Source organism: Amblyomma maculatum, unplaced genomic scaffold (genome assembly GCF_055883805.1).
Source record: "Amblyomma maculatum isolate TAMU_Amacu unplaced genomic scaffold, ASM5588380v1 scaffold_23, whole genome shotgun sequence".
Lineage (NCBI taxonomy): Eukaryota > Metazoa > Arthropoda > Arachnida > Ixodida > Ixodidae > Amblyomma > Amblyomma maculatum.
The window spans coordinates 2,460,256-2,475,747 of NW_028146748.1; the positions used below are offsets into that span (position 1 = coordinate 2,460,256).

General features: G+C 49.5%; 1 non-coding gene and 1 pseudogene across 1 annotated transcript; both read right to left on the reverse strand.

Moving 5' to 3' along the window:
* Positions 1-6,141: 6,141 nt before the first annotated feature.
* On the reverse strand, positions 6,142-6,312 carry LOC146171173 (U2 spliceosomal RNA; annotated as a pseudogene).
* Positions 6,313-9,362: 3,050 nt separating this feature from the next.
* Positions 9,363-9,552, reverse strand: LOC146171174 (U2 spliceosomal RNA). The gene has a single exon (XR_014702900.1). It is a non-coding gene; the product is annotated as a U2 spliceosomal RNA (small nuclear RNA).
* Positions 9,553-15,492: the final 5,940 nt, after the last annotated feature.

Here is a 15,492-nt window from a genome sequence, read left to right on the forward strand (position 1 = left end):
ATACCGAATAATGTGCCGATACAATACAGATGTTGTAAGTCGCTTTACATTAACAGTCTTATCTTCGTATCAGAGTCTGCTTACCCTTTATACAATTTCAATCAATTGGTACAAAAAAGGGGATATACAATAATAATGGGAGAACCACTCAAATCTCTCCATCCCAATGCACTAGAAGGGAAAAAAAAAGGGGGGGGATGTACATGCATACATGATATGATCCAACACACACTACATGTGGTCATCAATACAGCAATGTCGGCATCGTTAGCCCATTTGGTCTCACAACAAAGAACCGTGTGTGCCAGCGCTGCAGAAACCGCGCCTCCCCGTCTAGTTCGAGCCGCTCTGACAGGTATTCCCAGAGCAGGAGGCGCAGGCTCTGCAGCGCTGGGTACATGGCTCGTACTGGCTGCCTGCGTGCTTCCGCCAGGCAGCGGCGCTTCCACAAGACAAAAAGGGTACATGCCACAACTAGCCGCGCGAATGCACCCCGCGGTTGGTTTCCCCGCACCGAAAACATGCGGTGTACTAGGTGCCACATAACTTTGGATACCCGACACTCAAAAGCGAAATGATCGCCAATCTCCGGTGCTCCGCACTGCGGGCACTGATTGTTGGGGACAACCCCCCATCGATAGAGGCGATCCCGGGTCGGGAGTACGCCCCACCGCCGTCGCCACTCGAAGTCTTTAACTTGGTCTGGCATTGTGCTTGCGGCCCATGTACTCCATCTCCTAGGATCGGTTCGCTCCGCCTCTTCTGCGCTGAGGCGAGCGCACGCCATGAGGGCGCTTATCTCGGTTGGCGGCACTTCCTCTATGTTTACCTCTGGCAGCTCTACATTAAGTGTTTCCTGGAACCTGGCGGCCGCTTGGTAGTAAGGGTGCGGTGTTTCCGCGCGCGGCCCCACATGTCTTTGAGGGGTGAAGGCCCTCCTCGCAGTGCTTAGCCAGTACAAGAGTAGGGGCCGTCCTGGGTAATCTGCTTGGTCCAAAAGGCCGACGACAAGCTTGGTCAGCATAGTCCGCGCAACCGTTTGCACGCACGGTACACCGAGGCCTCCTCTATTACGGGGAAGTTGCACAAGATTTCGCGCCACTAGGGCTGTCTGTCCTCCCCAGAGCAAAGTGCCTACTAGGGAGGAGAGTCTCCCTGCCGTGCGCCTTGGCATCACTGCCACTCTTACCACGTAAAACGCAAAGGCAAGCGCGCTGTTCTTAATTACCGTAATTTTGGCGGCCGTTGACAAGTCAAACCGTGCAGCGTTTGCGAAAACCCTGTTGGCTTTTTCGATAGTCAGGGTCCAAGTAGCTGGGGATACTCCTCCTTCTTGAAAGAGTACTCCCAGTACCCTAACAGCTTCTACCAAGGGGATCGGTTCTGGTAGTGCCTCTTGGAAGCTGCCAAAGCGCAGAGCGTGACTTTTTCCTACATTCAGTTTTGCGCCCGAGAGCGATGCATATTCTCTAAAGACTGTCATGAACCTCTGCAGGCTTTGTCCATCACGCACAAACAGGGAGATATCATCGGCGTACGCCATTATCTTCACCTCGTCCTGTCCTATCCCCGGAAAGCCGCGGATGCGACGCTCGCTGACGACGCGCCGCAGCAGTGGGTCCAGTGACAGGACAAACAGTGCTGGAGACAATGGGCAACCCTGCCGCACTCCTCGGGTTACCGCAAAATTGGGGAGCACCTCCCCGTTCAATAACATGTCACACGACACATCTTCATACAGAAGCTTTATGATCCCTATGACTTCTTCTGAGATCCCATAGGACCTTAAAACTTGATATAAATATGGGTGTTCGACCCTATCGAAGGCCTTAGCCTGATCCAGTGAAACAAACACTCCGCTCACTCTTTTCTCCTGTGCATATGCGAAAACGTCCCGGGTGAACGTGAGCGCTGCAAATACGGAGCGTCCCGGTACCGCCGACGATTGATAGGGGCAGATTAAATCTGCCAAAAAGGGCCGGAGGCGCTTGGCAAGCAGAGAAGTAACCAACTTGTAATCACTATTTAATAACGTTATTGGTCGCCATGCCTCTGGAGATGATGGCGATGCTCCTTCTTTGGGGATCAAAATTATGCGTCCTGCTGAGAAGGATGCAGGTTTCCGTCCATCCCTGATGACCATGTTGACCAAGGTAGTTATCAGGCCGCCAAGAACATCAAAGAATTGCCAGTAGAAGGCCGCCATAATGCCGTCCGGACCGGGCGCGGATGAGTGTGTCATGTCTCTCAAGGCTTCCAACACTTCTGTGCGTGACGCTGGGGCACTAAGTGCCGCCCCCTCGGCTTTGGGCAGAGCTGGTAAGTCGTCACAGAAGGAGGCAATATCTGTCTCTCCGTCAGCTTCGTTTCGGGAGGCCGACGTAAATCGCGCGGCAAAGTGTTCCCGAAAGACTTGCGCGATCACAGCCGGATCTTCCGACATTGTGCCCTCGCCCATGTCTACACTCTCCACCCGTTCTGTCCGGCCATTGTGCCTGCGCGTGCTTCGACTGTGCATCAAATCTGCCGTGCACTCGGCTGTGGGCGGCGCATCCCTGCTTTGTGTATCCTGGTACCCATCTTGCAGGATGCGGTGATATCTGATCCTCAAGATATCCAGGTAGTCTCGCATGCCGAACGATAACTCGTCGGCACTTTGAATTATCTTCATCCTTCTTACTACATCGTTCAGCGCAGCGGTACGCCGTGCACTTTTCTTCTTTCCTGCCCGGACGAGAATTGCCCGCCATTCGGTCTTGAGGTTGTCCCACCCCTCGGGTGACAGCTGGTTAATGTCAGCAATAGAGTTCGACACCTCCGCCCGAATGTCGCTGACGCTCTTGCCATCCAGCATTAACGATGCGTCCATACGCCACAGATTCGGGCGCGTCGGGCGGCCTGCTGAACATCTTAATGTGGCCATGACAGGTACATGATCACTCAGCTTTGCCATATCTTGTGGGAGATTTAGCACCTCGCAGGAGACCAGGAGGGGTATCAAACAGGGAGGGACGTAGACTCTATCTATACGGCTAGAGCTACGTCTGCTCGTGCGAGTGGCCATAAATTCGTCTCCGTGTAGCACCACCCACGCATCCGAGAGGTGGACCTGGCGCACGAGTTTCCGTAGCTCTTTTGCGTGGTAGCAGGATGAGCCCTGCCCTGGTCCTCTAAGGTCTCGCTCCGAATCTAGCACGCAGTTAAAATCTCCCAACAAAACATGAGGGGTGGAATCTAAGAAGAAGGGTGAGATGGACTTGAAAAAGTCGTTGGTGAGTGCCCTTGTAACTGGAGCATATACGTTCACAAAACGAGTCTTCCGCCCTTCTAAGAACAAATCCACCGCAATAACCCGCCCGTCAGGACCGTACGTGCAATGCGCTCCATTGCGAAACGCGGGAGATATGAAAATAACCCCTACACCACAGCAACGTGAGTCTGTTAGCGAAAAAAAGGCATCAACATAAAAACGGGAACGAAAAGATATTACATCGGATGGAGTGCGTAAATTGCACTCTTGCAAAAATAAGACATCAATTTTGTGTAATCGCGCAAAATGGATAATCTCGCGCTGCTTATCCGGGTTGCGAAACCCTCTAACATTAAAGGTAACAAACCTAAAAGAAGCCATGACAAATAAATGGACGGAACTCAAATAACAAAGCAAACTGAGAAACTATAGAACAAACAAACGATGCGGACAGACTCACAGCACGGTGCAGTGGGTAGCGTCCATGAAGGCGCAGCATTGCAGAAATGGCACTGGGACGGGAGGGCTCCCTGGTCCATGAGACGCCTTGGCTGGCGGCCCAGCGGCGGCAGGACGACGATGCCAAGCGGTGCCAACGGCTGGGCTGCAAGGGGATCCAGTCGGCACACTCGGCTGTAGAAAAAAAACACACAGTCACTCGCGTGCCAACACACTCCCAACCGGTACACTGTCCATCGTTCGTCCCCCGTACCGCCCGAGTCGACGGGCCGGGGTGGTGGTCCCTTGATGGCGCCTTGGAATGGACGCCGGGACCACTGAAGGTCAACGGGAAGGGATGTGGACCGTTACGGCCCTGTCGCTCTTCTGCTGGCGCCATGGTGCTTAGTTCTCTGGCGGCCTGGTGTCCATTTTGTCTGCCTCGTTGCCATCCACTTTCTTGGGCTTTTTCTTCGGCGCCGAACCGCACGGGCCCGATCCGCTGTCCGAAGAAAGAGTCCTCTTTACCAGGTCCTCGTCTGCACAGGACGTCTTCCGCGTTGGCCGCAGCGAAGAGTCCCCACTGTTTGGTCGCTGCGGCATCGCAGCTGCCAATGAACCAGGAACAGGCCGTTCTTCACTCCTGGCTCTCCCTGGTTCCACCTGCAACTTAATAGGTGTGTGCAGCGGAGAGTCTTCTGTTAAGGGCTCGGACAATTCCCTGGAGGTCTTAGATGGTGTCCGTTGTGCAGCGGTAAGATCCTGCTCAAACAAAGCTTCCTCCAAGGATGGAAGCTCCGGTAAGCGGGACCCTTCCTCGTCATCAGACTCCAGGTTGGCGGCGGCTCCTTGCTCATCCGCAGCAATGGTGATCGTCGAGGATCTATCGTCGTCAGGCTCGAAGTCTCGGGACTCGTGGCCACCGTCCGATGGTTCCTGCAGAGACACAGCAGCACCGCTTGGCCCTTCACGGTGAGCGGCAGCAGCCGCTGCTACAGCCGTAGCATAGGTACGTGGCAGGACACAATCCGATGTGGCATGTGCCCCACTACAGCGCTTGCAACCAGTATTACAAGTCTCTGTGCTGTGTCCGTATGCTGAGCAGCGTCCGCACTTGGTTGCTTGGCAGGCAGCACCCATGTGGCCTTCCCCTCCGCACCGCGAGCATACCCTCTTCATGCCGCGGTATTCGAGCATAACTCGATAGCCCGCGACAGAGAGAAAATTCGGTGGGGCTCGTACCATGTCCAGTTTAACGAGGCGGCACCCATTTCGTACATGGCTTTTCCCTTTGAAGCCGGGCTCCGTGATGGCTCGCACCTTTCCATACGGTGTCAATGCTGTAGTCAGGGCATCGTCGCTGACACATGGCGGCAGCCTAAAAACAGTAACAAAAACCACTGGAGCAGCAAGCTGCACCAGCGGCACATGATGACTGCCGACGAGCACAGTGCCCGCGGCAACAACTTTGGTGGCTTGTGCCATTGAAGAAACAGCAGCCAGGAACTTGGTTCCGCCGAGGTGCTGCAAGTACTGCAGCCCCCCGACACCGACGACACCCTCGAGGGCATCAATGATGTCGTCTGCCGGAGCGGGCTCCGGCAACTGGAAGGTGAAGCACTGGGCCTTCGAGGGCCGAGTGCTCGGAGGTGGATGGTCCATCACTGCAGGACCAGGGCGCCAGGCAGGAAACCCGGCCGAGGACTGCAGGCCGCGGGCAGCAGGACCTCAGGAGGGGGGGGTTCCGCCAGGTGGAGGGGCCCAGGACACCAGGCAGCAGGCCAGGCACCAGGGCACGACGCTGAGCAGCAGGACCCCGCCGAACCAGGAGGCAGCACACCAGGCCACCAGCCGCAGGAGCCCCGGACGCCAGGCAGCAGGCCAGGCACCAGGGCAGCAGGACCACTGATACCACGGGAACGGAGGGGGTTGGCACCCTAGCCGGGCAGCACGACCCCTCCAACCCTGTTCAGATTCACTTAAACGACCGTTCGATTCACTTAAACGACCGAGAATCAGCACTCTCGTTCAGGCTACAGAGACTTTGATCTTAGCCAAAAGGCCGAGAAGCGATAAATTGACAAGGAACTGCAGTTCGATCCCATCAAAAATGTATGCCCAAGTGGTGCCACTTATCGGTTGTTGCAGAAACAGCGTCGGTCCACCGTTTTTTGTTTGTAGCACTTGAGCTATGGTTTACCAAATCTCGACACATCCCTTGAAGGGGATTCTTAATCAAACCATTCTTTATTGCCTCAAATAATAGACTCACATGCAATGACACGCGGAAAAAGTAGCCCAAGGTGTCACTGCATGCACGAGGCGCCCAACAATGCAATAAGACAGGCATTGAGAGGATTGCTGTGTTAGGCACATGGATAGCAGTGAGCTCGAATGAAAAAAGTTAGTTGGCCTCATCTTTGAGTTGTGATTGTCCTCCCCCAAAAACCGTGAGTCGCTTAGCTAGTCCCGGAAGTAGTGCAGTACCGGGTAGACCCGTGGCAGAGGTACAGCAAGCCCAGAATGCTCTGCCGCATTACAAAAAATAGTATAATGTCAGGGTTACAAATTACAACTGGCAACTGATATCAAGCTGTTAAAACAGTGTTTTCCAGAAATGTTTTGTACATTTGCAAGCAATGCTTTATTGCAGATACCTACTGCTATTAAGGCAAAAGCCTTTATTGCCTCATAGTTGTCGTTAGCAAAAGTGTCACATTTTTGCCACAGCACTTATTGGTCGCGAAGGGAAGACGTCGTGGAGGTGTCGACCAATCACAGAGCAACACCACAGTATGTGCAAATGCATAGCTTATATGTCCATATGTCAATCAATGAGCAGTTACTAATTAAAAAGGAAATAAATAAGTAAATAATTATTTATATGCTATGTCCTGGTTATTGCACTAATTACTCAATATTGGGTAGGTAAACAATTATTACTAATTATTTACAGTTGCGAAAATATAATTACTAATTATTACCACACTGTAAAACCAACCACATTGGCTAGATAAACAATTATTACTAATTATTTATAGTTGCATAGTATACTTACTAATTATTACCACACTCTGTAAAACCAACCACATTGGCTACATAAACAATTATTAATAATTATTTACAGTTGCATAAATAATTACTACACTCTGTAAAACCAACCACATTGGCTAGGTAAACAATTATTACTAATTATTTACAGTTACGTAAATATAATTACTAATTATTACCACACTGTAAAACCAACCACATTGGCTAGATAAACAATTATTACTAATTATTTATAGTTGCATAGTATACTTACTAATTATTACCACACTCTGTAAAACCAACCACATTGGCTAGATAAACAATTATTAATAATTATTTACAGTTGCGTAAATAATTACTACACTCTGTAAAACCAACCACATTGGCTAGGTAAACAATTATTACTAATTATTTACAGTTGCGTAAATATAATTACTAATTATTACCACACTGTAAAACCAACCACAATGGCTAGGTAAACTTTTAATACTAATTATTTACATTTGCGTAAATATAATTACCAATTACTTCCACACTCTGCAAAACCAACCACAATGGCTAGGTAAACTATTACTAATTATTTACAGTTGCGAAAATATAATTACTAATTATTACCACACTGTAAAACCAACCACATTGGCTAGATAAACAATTATTACTAATTATTTATAGTTGCATAGTATACTTACTAATTATTACCACACTCTGTAAAACCAACCACATTGGCTACATAAACAATTATTAATAATTATTTACAGTTGCGTAAATAATTACTACACTCTGTAAAACCAACCACATTGGCTAGGTAAACAATTATTACTAATTATTTACAGTTGCGTAAATATAATTACTAATTATTACCACACTGTAAAACCAACCACAATGGCTAGGTAAACTTTTAATACTAATTATTTACATTTGCGTAAATATAATTACCAATTACTTCCACACTCTGCAAAACCAACCACAATGGCTAGGTAAACTATTACTAATTATTTACAGTTGCGAAAATATAATTACTAATTATTACCACACTGTAAAACCAACCACATTGGCTAGATAAACAATTATTACTAATTATTTATAGTTGCATAGTATACTTACTAATTATTACCACACTCTGTAAAACCAACCACATTGGCTACATAAACAATTATTAATAATTATTTACAGTTGCGTAAATAATTACTACACTCTGTAAAACCAACCACATTGGCTAGGTAAACAATTATTACTAATTATTTACAGTTGCGTAAATATAATTACTAATTATTACCACACTGTAAAACCAACCACAATGGCTAGGTAAACTTTTAATAATAATTATTTACATTTGCGTAAATATAATTACCAATTACTTCCACACTCTGCAAAACCAACCACAATGGCTAGGTAAACTATTATTACTAATTATTTACAGTTGCGAAAATATAATTACTAATTATTACCACACTGTAAAACCAACCACATTGGCTAGATAAACAATTATTACTAATTATTTATAGTTGCATAGTGTACTTACTAATTATTACCACACTCTGTAAAACCAACCACATTGGCTACATAAACAATTATTAATAATTATTTACAGTTGCGTAAATAATTACTACACTCTTTAAAACCAACCACATTGGCTAGGTAAACAATTATTACTAATTATTGACAGTTGCGTGAATATAATTACTAATTATAACCACACTCTGTAAAACCAACCACAATTGCTAGGTAAACTATTATTACTAATTATTTACAGTTGCGTAAATATAATTACTAATTATTACCACACTGTAAAACCAACCACAATGGCTAGGTAAACTTTTAATACTAATTATTTACATTTGCGTAAATATAATTACCAATTACTTCCACACTCTGCAAAACCAACCACAATGGCTAGGTAAACTATTATTACTAATTATTTACAGTTGCGAAAATATAATTACTAATTATTACCACACTGTAAAACCAACCACATTGGCTAGATAAACAATTATTACTAATTATTTATAGTTGCATAGTATACTTACTAATTATTACCACACTCTGTAAAACCAACCACATTGGCTACATAAACAATTATTAATAATTATTTACAGTTGCGTAAATAATTATTACTAATTATTGACAGTTGCGTGAATATAATTACTAATTATAACCACACTCTGTAAAACCAACCACAATTGCTAGGTAAACTATTATTACTAATTATTTACAGTTGCGTAAATATAATTACTAATTATTACCACACTGTAAAACCAACCACAATGGCTAGGTAAACTATTATTACTAATTATTTATAGTTGCATAGTATACTTACTAATTATTACCACACTCTGTAAAACCAACCACATTGGCTACATAAACAATTATTAATAATTATTTACAGTTGCGTAAATAATTACTACACTCTGTAAAACCAACCACATAACAGTAAAAGTCGGAAAAAAAGTCGGAAAAAAAAGTCGGAAAAAAAAGTCGGAAAAAAAAGTCGGAAAAAAAAGTCAGAAAAAAAAAGTCGGAAAAAAAAGTCGGAAAAAAAAAGTCGGAAAAAAAAGTCGGAAAAAAAAAGTCCAAAAATTTCTAGAACAAAACAAAGCAGTTTTTCTGTTTTTTTTCAATTGTGCCTTCTCCCCCCAAAAGGGGGAGATGCTGGGCCGGTCCCGGAAGTAGTGCAGTACCGGGTCGACCCGTGGCGGACTTGGAGCAAGCCCCGAACACTCCGCCGCGCTACAAAAATCAGTTTAATATCATGGGTACAATTAGAACCCGTAACAGATATTAAGCTGTTAAGAACAGATACTACACAAAGAGAAGTTTATTGACTTCCAAACTGATAAAGCACGATAGATTGACAATGTGCACAAATAAATACATACACTTATATTTAAAGGATGCAGAATAATGTGCCGATACAATACAGATGTTGTAAGTCGCTTTAGATTAGCAGTCTTATCTTCGTATCAGAGTCTGCTTACCCTTTATACAACTTCAATCAATTGGTACAAAAAAGGGATATACAATAATAATAATAATGGGAGAACCACTGAAATCTCTCCATCCCAATGCACTAAAAGGGGGGGAAAGGGAAAAAAGGGGGGGGGATGTACATGCATACATGTTATGATCCAACACACACTACATGTGGTCATCAATACAGCAATGTCGGCATCGTTAGCCCATTTGGTCTCACAACAAAGAACCGTGTGTGCCAGCGCTGCAGAAACCGCGCCTCCCCGTCTAGTTCGAGCCGCTCTGACAGGTATTCCCAGAGCAGGAGGCGCAGGCTCTGCAGCGCTGGGTACATGGCTCGTACTGGCTGCCTGCGTACTTCCGCCAGGCAGCGGCGCTTCCACAAGACAAAAAGGGTACATGCCACAACTAGCCGCGCGAATGCACCCCGCGGTTGGTTTCCCCGCACCAAAAACATGCGGTGTACTAGGTGCCACATAACTTTGGATACCCGACACTCAAACGCGAAATGATCGCCAATCTCCGGTGCTCCGCACTGCGGGCACTGATTGTTGGGGACAACCCCCCATCGATAGAGGCGATCCCGGGTCGGGAGTACGCCCCACCGCCGTCGCCACTCGAAGTCTTTAACTTGGTCTGGCATTGTGCTTGCGGCCCATGTACTCCATCTCCTAGGATCGGTTCGCTCCGCCTCTTCTGCGCTGAGGCGAGCGCACGCCATGAGGGCGCTTATCTCGGTTGGCGGCACTTCCTCTATGTTTACCTCTGGCAGCTCTACATTAAGTGTTTCCTGGAACCTGGCGGCCGCTTGGTAGTAAGGGTGCGGTGTTTCCGCGCGCGGCCCCACATGTCTTTGAGGGGTGAAGGCCCTCCTCGCAGTGCTTAGCCAGTACAAGAGTAGGGGCCGTCCTGGGTAATCTGCTTGGTCCAAAAGGCCGACGACAAGCTTGGTCAGCATAGTCCGCGCAACCGTTTGCACGCACGGTACACCGAGGCCTCCTCTATTACGGGGAAGTTGCACAAGATTTCGCGCCACTAGGGCTGTCTGTCCTCCCCAGAGCAAAGTGCCTACTAGGGAGGAGAGTCTCCCTGCCGTGCGCCTTGGCATCACTGCCACTCTTACCACGTAAAACGCAAAGGCAAGCGCGCTGTTCTTAATTACCGTAATTTTGGCGGCCGTTGACAAGTCAAACCGTGCAGCGTTTGCGAAAACCCTGTTGGCTTTTTCGATAGTCAGGGTCCAAGTAGCTGGGGATACTCCTCCTTCTTGAAAGAGTACTCCCAGTACCCTAACAGCTTCTACCAAGGGGATCGGTTCTGGTAGTGCCTCTTGGAAGCTGCCAAAGCGCAGAGCGTGACTTTTTCCTACATTCAGTTTTGCGCCCGAGAGCGATGCATATTCTCTAAAGACTGTCATGAACCTCTGCAGGCTTTGTCCATCACGCACAAACAGGGAGATATCATCGGCGTACGCCATTATCTTCACCTCGTCCTGTCCTATCCCCGGAAAGCCGCGGATGCGACGCTCGCTGACGACGCGCCGCAGCAGTGGGTCCAGTGACAGGACAAACAGTGCTGGAGACAATGGGCAACCCTGCCGCACTCCTCGGGTTACCGCAAAATTGGGGAGCACCTCCCCGTTCAATAACATGTCACACGACACATCTTCATACAGAAGCTTTATGATCCCTATGACTTCTTCTGAGATCCCATAGGACCTTAAAACTTGATATAAATATGGGTGTTCGACCCTATCGAAGGCCTTAGCCTGATCCAGTGAAACAAACACTCCGCTCACTCTTTTCTCCTGTGCATATGCGAAAACGTCCCGGGTGAACGTGAGCGCTGCAAATACGGAGCGTCCCGGTACCGCCGACGATTGATAGGGGCAGATTAAATCTGCCAAAAAGGGCCGGAGGCGCTTGGCAAGCAGAGAAGTAACCAACTTGTAATCACTATTTAATAACGTTATTGGTCGCCATGCCTCTGGAGATGATGGCGATGCTCCTTCTTTGGGGATCAAAATTATGCGTCCTGCTGAGAAGGATGCAGGTTTCCGTCCATCCCTGATGACCATGTTGACCAAGGTAGTTATCAGGCCGCCAAGAACATCAAAGAATTGCCAGTAGAAGGCCGCCATAATGCCGTCCGGACCGGGCGCGGATGAGTGTGTCATGTCTCTCAAGGCTTCCAACACTTCTGTGCGTGACGCTGGGGCACTAAGTGCCGCCCCCTCGGCTTTGGGCAGAGCTGGTAAGTCGTCACAGAAGGAGGCAATATCTGTCTCTCCGTCAGCTTCGTTTCGGGAGGCCGACGTAAATCGCGCGGCAAAGTGTTCCCGAAAGACTTGCGCGATCACAGCCGGATCTTCCGACATTGTGCCCTCGCCCATGTCTACACTCTCCACCCGTTCTGTCCGGCCATTGTGCCTGCGCGTGCTTCGACTGTGCATCAAATCTGCCGTGCACTCGGCTGTGGGCGGCGCATCCCTGCTTTGTGTATCCTGGTACCCATCTTGCAGGATGCGGTGATATCTGATCCTCAAGATATCCAGGTAGTCTCGCATGCCGAACGATAACTCGTCGGCACTTTGAATTATCTTCATCCTTCTTACTACATCGTTCAGCGCAGCGGTACGCCGTGCACTTTTCTTCTTTCCTGCCCGGACGAGAATTGCCCGCCATTCGGTCTTGAGGTTGTCCCACCCCTCGGGTGACAGCTGGTTAATGTCAGCAATAGAGTTCGACACCTCCGCCCGAATGTCGCTGACGCTCTTGCCATCCAGCATTAACGATGCGTCCATACGCCACAGATTCGGGCGCGTCGGGCGGCCTGCTGAACATCTTAATGTGGCCATGACAGGTACATGATCACTCAGCTTTGCCATATCTTGTGGGAGATTTAGCACCTCGCAGGAGACCAGGAGGGGTATCAAACAGGGAGGGACGTAGACTCTATCTATACGGCTAGAGCTACGTCTGCTCGTGCGAGTGGCCATAAATTCGTCTCCGTGTAGCACCACCCACGCATCCGAGAGGTGGACCTGGCGCACGAGTTTCCGTAGCTCTTTTGCGTGGTAGCAGGATGAGCCCTGCCCTGGTCCTCTAAGGTCTCGCTCCGAATCTAGCACGCAGTTAAAATCTCCCAACAAAACATGAGGGGTGGAATCTAAGAAGAAGGGTGAGATGGACTTGAAAAAGTCGTTGGTGAGTGCCCTTGTAACTGGAGCATATACGTTCACAAAACGAGTCTTCCGCCCTTCTAAGAACAAATCCACCGCAATAACCCGCCCGTCAGGACCGTACGTGCAATGCGCTCCATTGCGAAACGCGGGAGATATGAAAATAACCCCTACACCACAGCAACGTGAGTCTGTTAGCGAAAAAAAGGCATCAACATAAAAACGGGAACGAAAAGATATTACATCGGATGGAGTGCGTAAATTGCACTCTTGCAAAAATAAGACATCAATTTTGTGTAATCGCGCAAAATGGATAATCTCGCGCTGCTTATCCGGGTTGCGAAACCCTCTAACATTAAAGGTAACAAACCTAAAAGAAGCCATGACAAATAAATGGACGGAACTCAAATAACAAAGCAAACTGAGAAACTATAGAACAAACAAACGATGCGGACAGACTCACAGCACGGTGCAGTGGGTAGCGTCCATGAAGGCGCAGCATTGCAGAAATGGCACTGGGACGGGAGGGCTCCCTGGTCCATGAGACGCCTTGGCTGGCGGCCCAGCGGCGGCAGGACGACGATGCCAAGCGGTGCCAACGGCTGGGCTGCAAGGGGATCCAGTCGGCACACTCGGCTGTAGAAAAAAAACACACAGTCACTCGCGTGCCAACACACTCCCAACCGGTACACTGTCCATCGTTCGTCCCCCGTACCGCCCGAGTCGACGGGCCGGGGTGGTGGTCCCTTGATGGCGCCTTGGAATGGACGCCGGGACCACTGAAGGTCAACGGGAAGGGATGTGGACCGTTACGGCCCTGTCGCTCTTCTGCTGGCGCCATGGTGCTTAGTTCTCTGGCGGCCTGGTGTCCATTTTGTCTGCCTCGTTGCCATCCACTTTCTTGGGCTTTTTCTTCGGCGCCGAACCGCACGGGCCCGATCCGCTGTCCGAAGAAAGAGTCCTCTTTACCAGGTCCTCGTCTGCACAGGACGTCTTCCGCGTTGGCCGCAGCGAAGAGTCCCCACTGTTTGGTCGCTGCGGCATCGCAGCTGCCAATGAACCAGGAACAGGCCGTTCTTCACTCCTGGCTCTCCCTGGTTCCACCTGCAACTTAATAGGTGTGTGCAGCGGAGAGTCTTCTGTTAAGGGCTCGGACAATTCCCTGGAGGTCTTAGATGGTGTCCGTTGTGCAGCGGTAAGATCCTGCTCAAACAAAGCTTCCTCCAAGGATGGAAGCTCCGGTAAGCGGGACCCTTCCTCGTCATCAGACTCCAGGTTGGCGGCGGCTCCTTGCTCATCCGCAGCAATGGTGATCGTCGAGGATCTATCGTCGTCAGGCTCGAAGTCTCGGGACTCGTGGCCACCGTCCGATGGTTCCTGCAGAGACACAGCAGCACCGCTTGGCCCTTCACGGTGAGCGGCAGCAGCCGCTGCTACAGCCGTAGCATAGGTACGTGGCAGGACACAATCCGATGTGGCATGTGCCCCACTACAGCGCTTGCAACCAGTATTACAAGTCTCTGTGCTGTGTCCGTATGCTGAGCAGCGTCCGCACTTGGTTGCTTGGCAGGCAGCACCCATGTGGCCTTCCCCTCCGCACCGCGAGCATACCCTCTTCATGCCGCGGTATTCGAGCATAACTCGATAGCCCGCGACAGAGAGAAAATTCGGTGGGGCTCGTACCATGTCCAGTTTAACGAGGCGGCACCCATTTCGTACATGGCTTTTCCCTTTGAAGCCGGGCTCCGTGATGGCTCGCACCTTTCCATACGGTGTCAATGCTGTAGTCAGGGCATCGTCGCTGACACATGGCGGCAGCCTAAAAACAGTAACAAAAACCACTGGAGCAGCAAGCTGCACCAGCGGCACATGATGACTGCCGACGAGCACAGTGCCCGCGGCAACAACTTTGGTGGCTTGTGCCATTGAAGAAACAGCAGCCAGGAACTTGGTTCCGCCGAGGTGCTGCAAGTACTGCAGCCCCCCGACACCGACGACACCCTCGAGGGCATCAATGATGTCGTCTGCCGGAGCGGGCTCCGGCAACTGGAAGGTGAAGCACTGGGCCTTCGAGGGCCGAGTGCTCGGAGGTGGATGGTCCATCACTGCAGGACCAGGGCGCCAGGCAGGAAACCCGGCCGAGGACTGCAGGCCGCGGGCAGCAGGACCTCAGGAGGGGGGGGTTCCGCCAGGTGGAGGGGCCCAGGACACCAGGCAGCAGGCCAGGCACCAGGGCACGACGCTGAGCAGCAGGACCCCGCCGAACCAGGAGGCAGCACACCAGGCCACCAGCCGCAGGAGCCCCGGACGCCAGGCAGCAGGCCAGGCACCAGGGCAGCAGGACCACTGATACCACGGGAACGGAGGGGGTTGGCACCCTAGCCGGGCAGCACGACCCCTCCAACCCTGTTCAGATTCACTTAAACGACCGTTCGATTCACTTAAACGACCGAGAATCAGCACTCTCGTTCAGGCTACAGAGACTTTGATCTTAGCCAAAAGGCCGAGAAGCGATAAATTGACAAGGAACTGCAGTTCGATCCCATCAAAAATGTATGCCCAAGTGGTGCCACTTATCGGTTGTTGCAGAAACAGCGTCGGTCCACCGTTTTTTGTTTGTAGC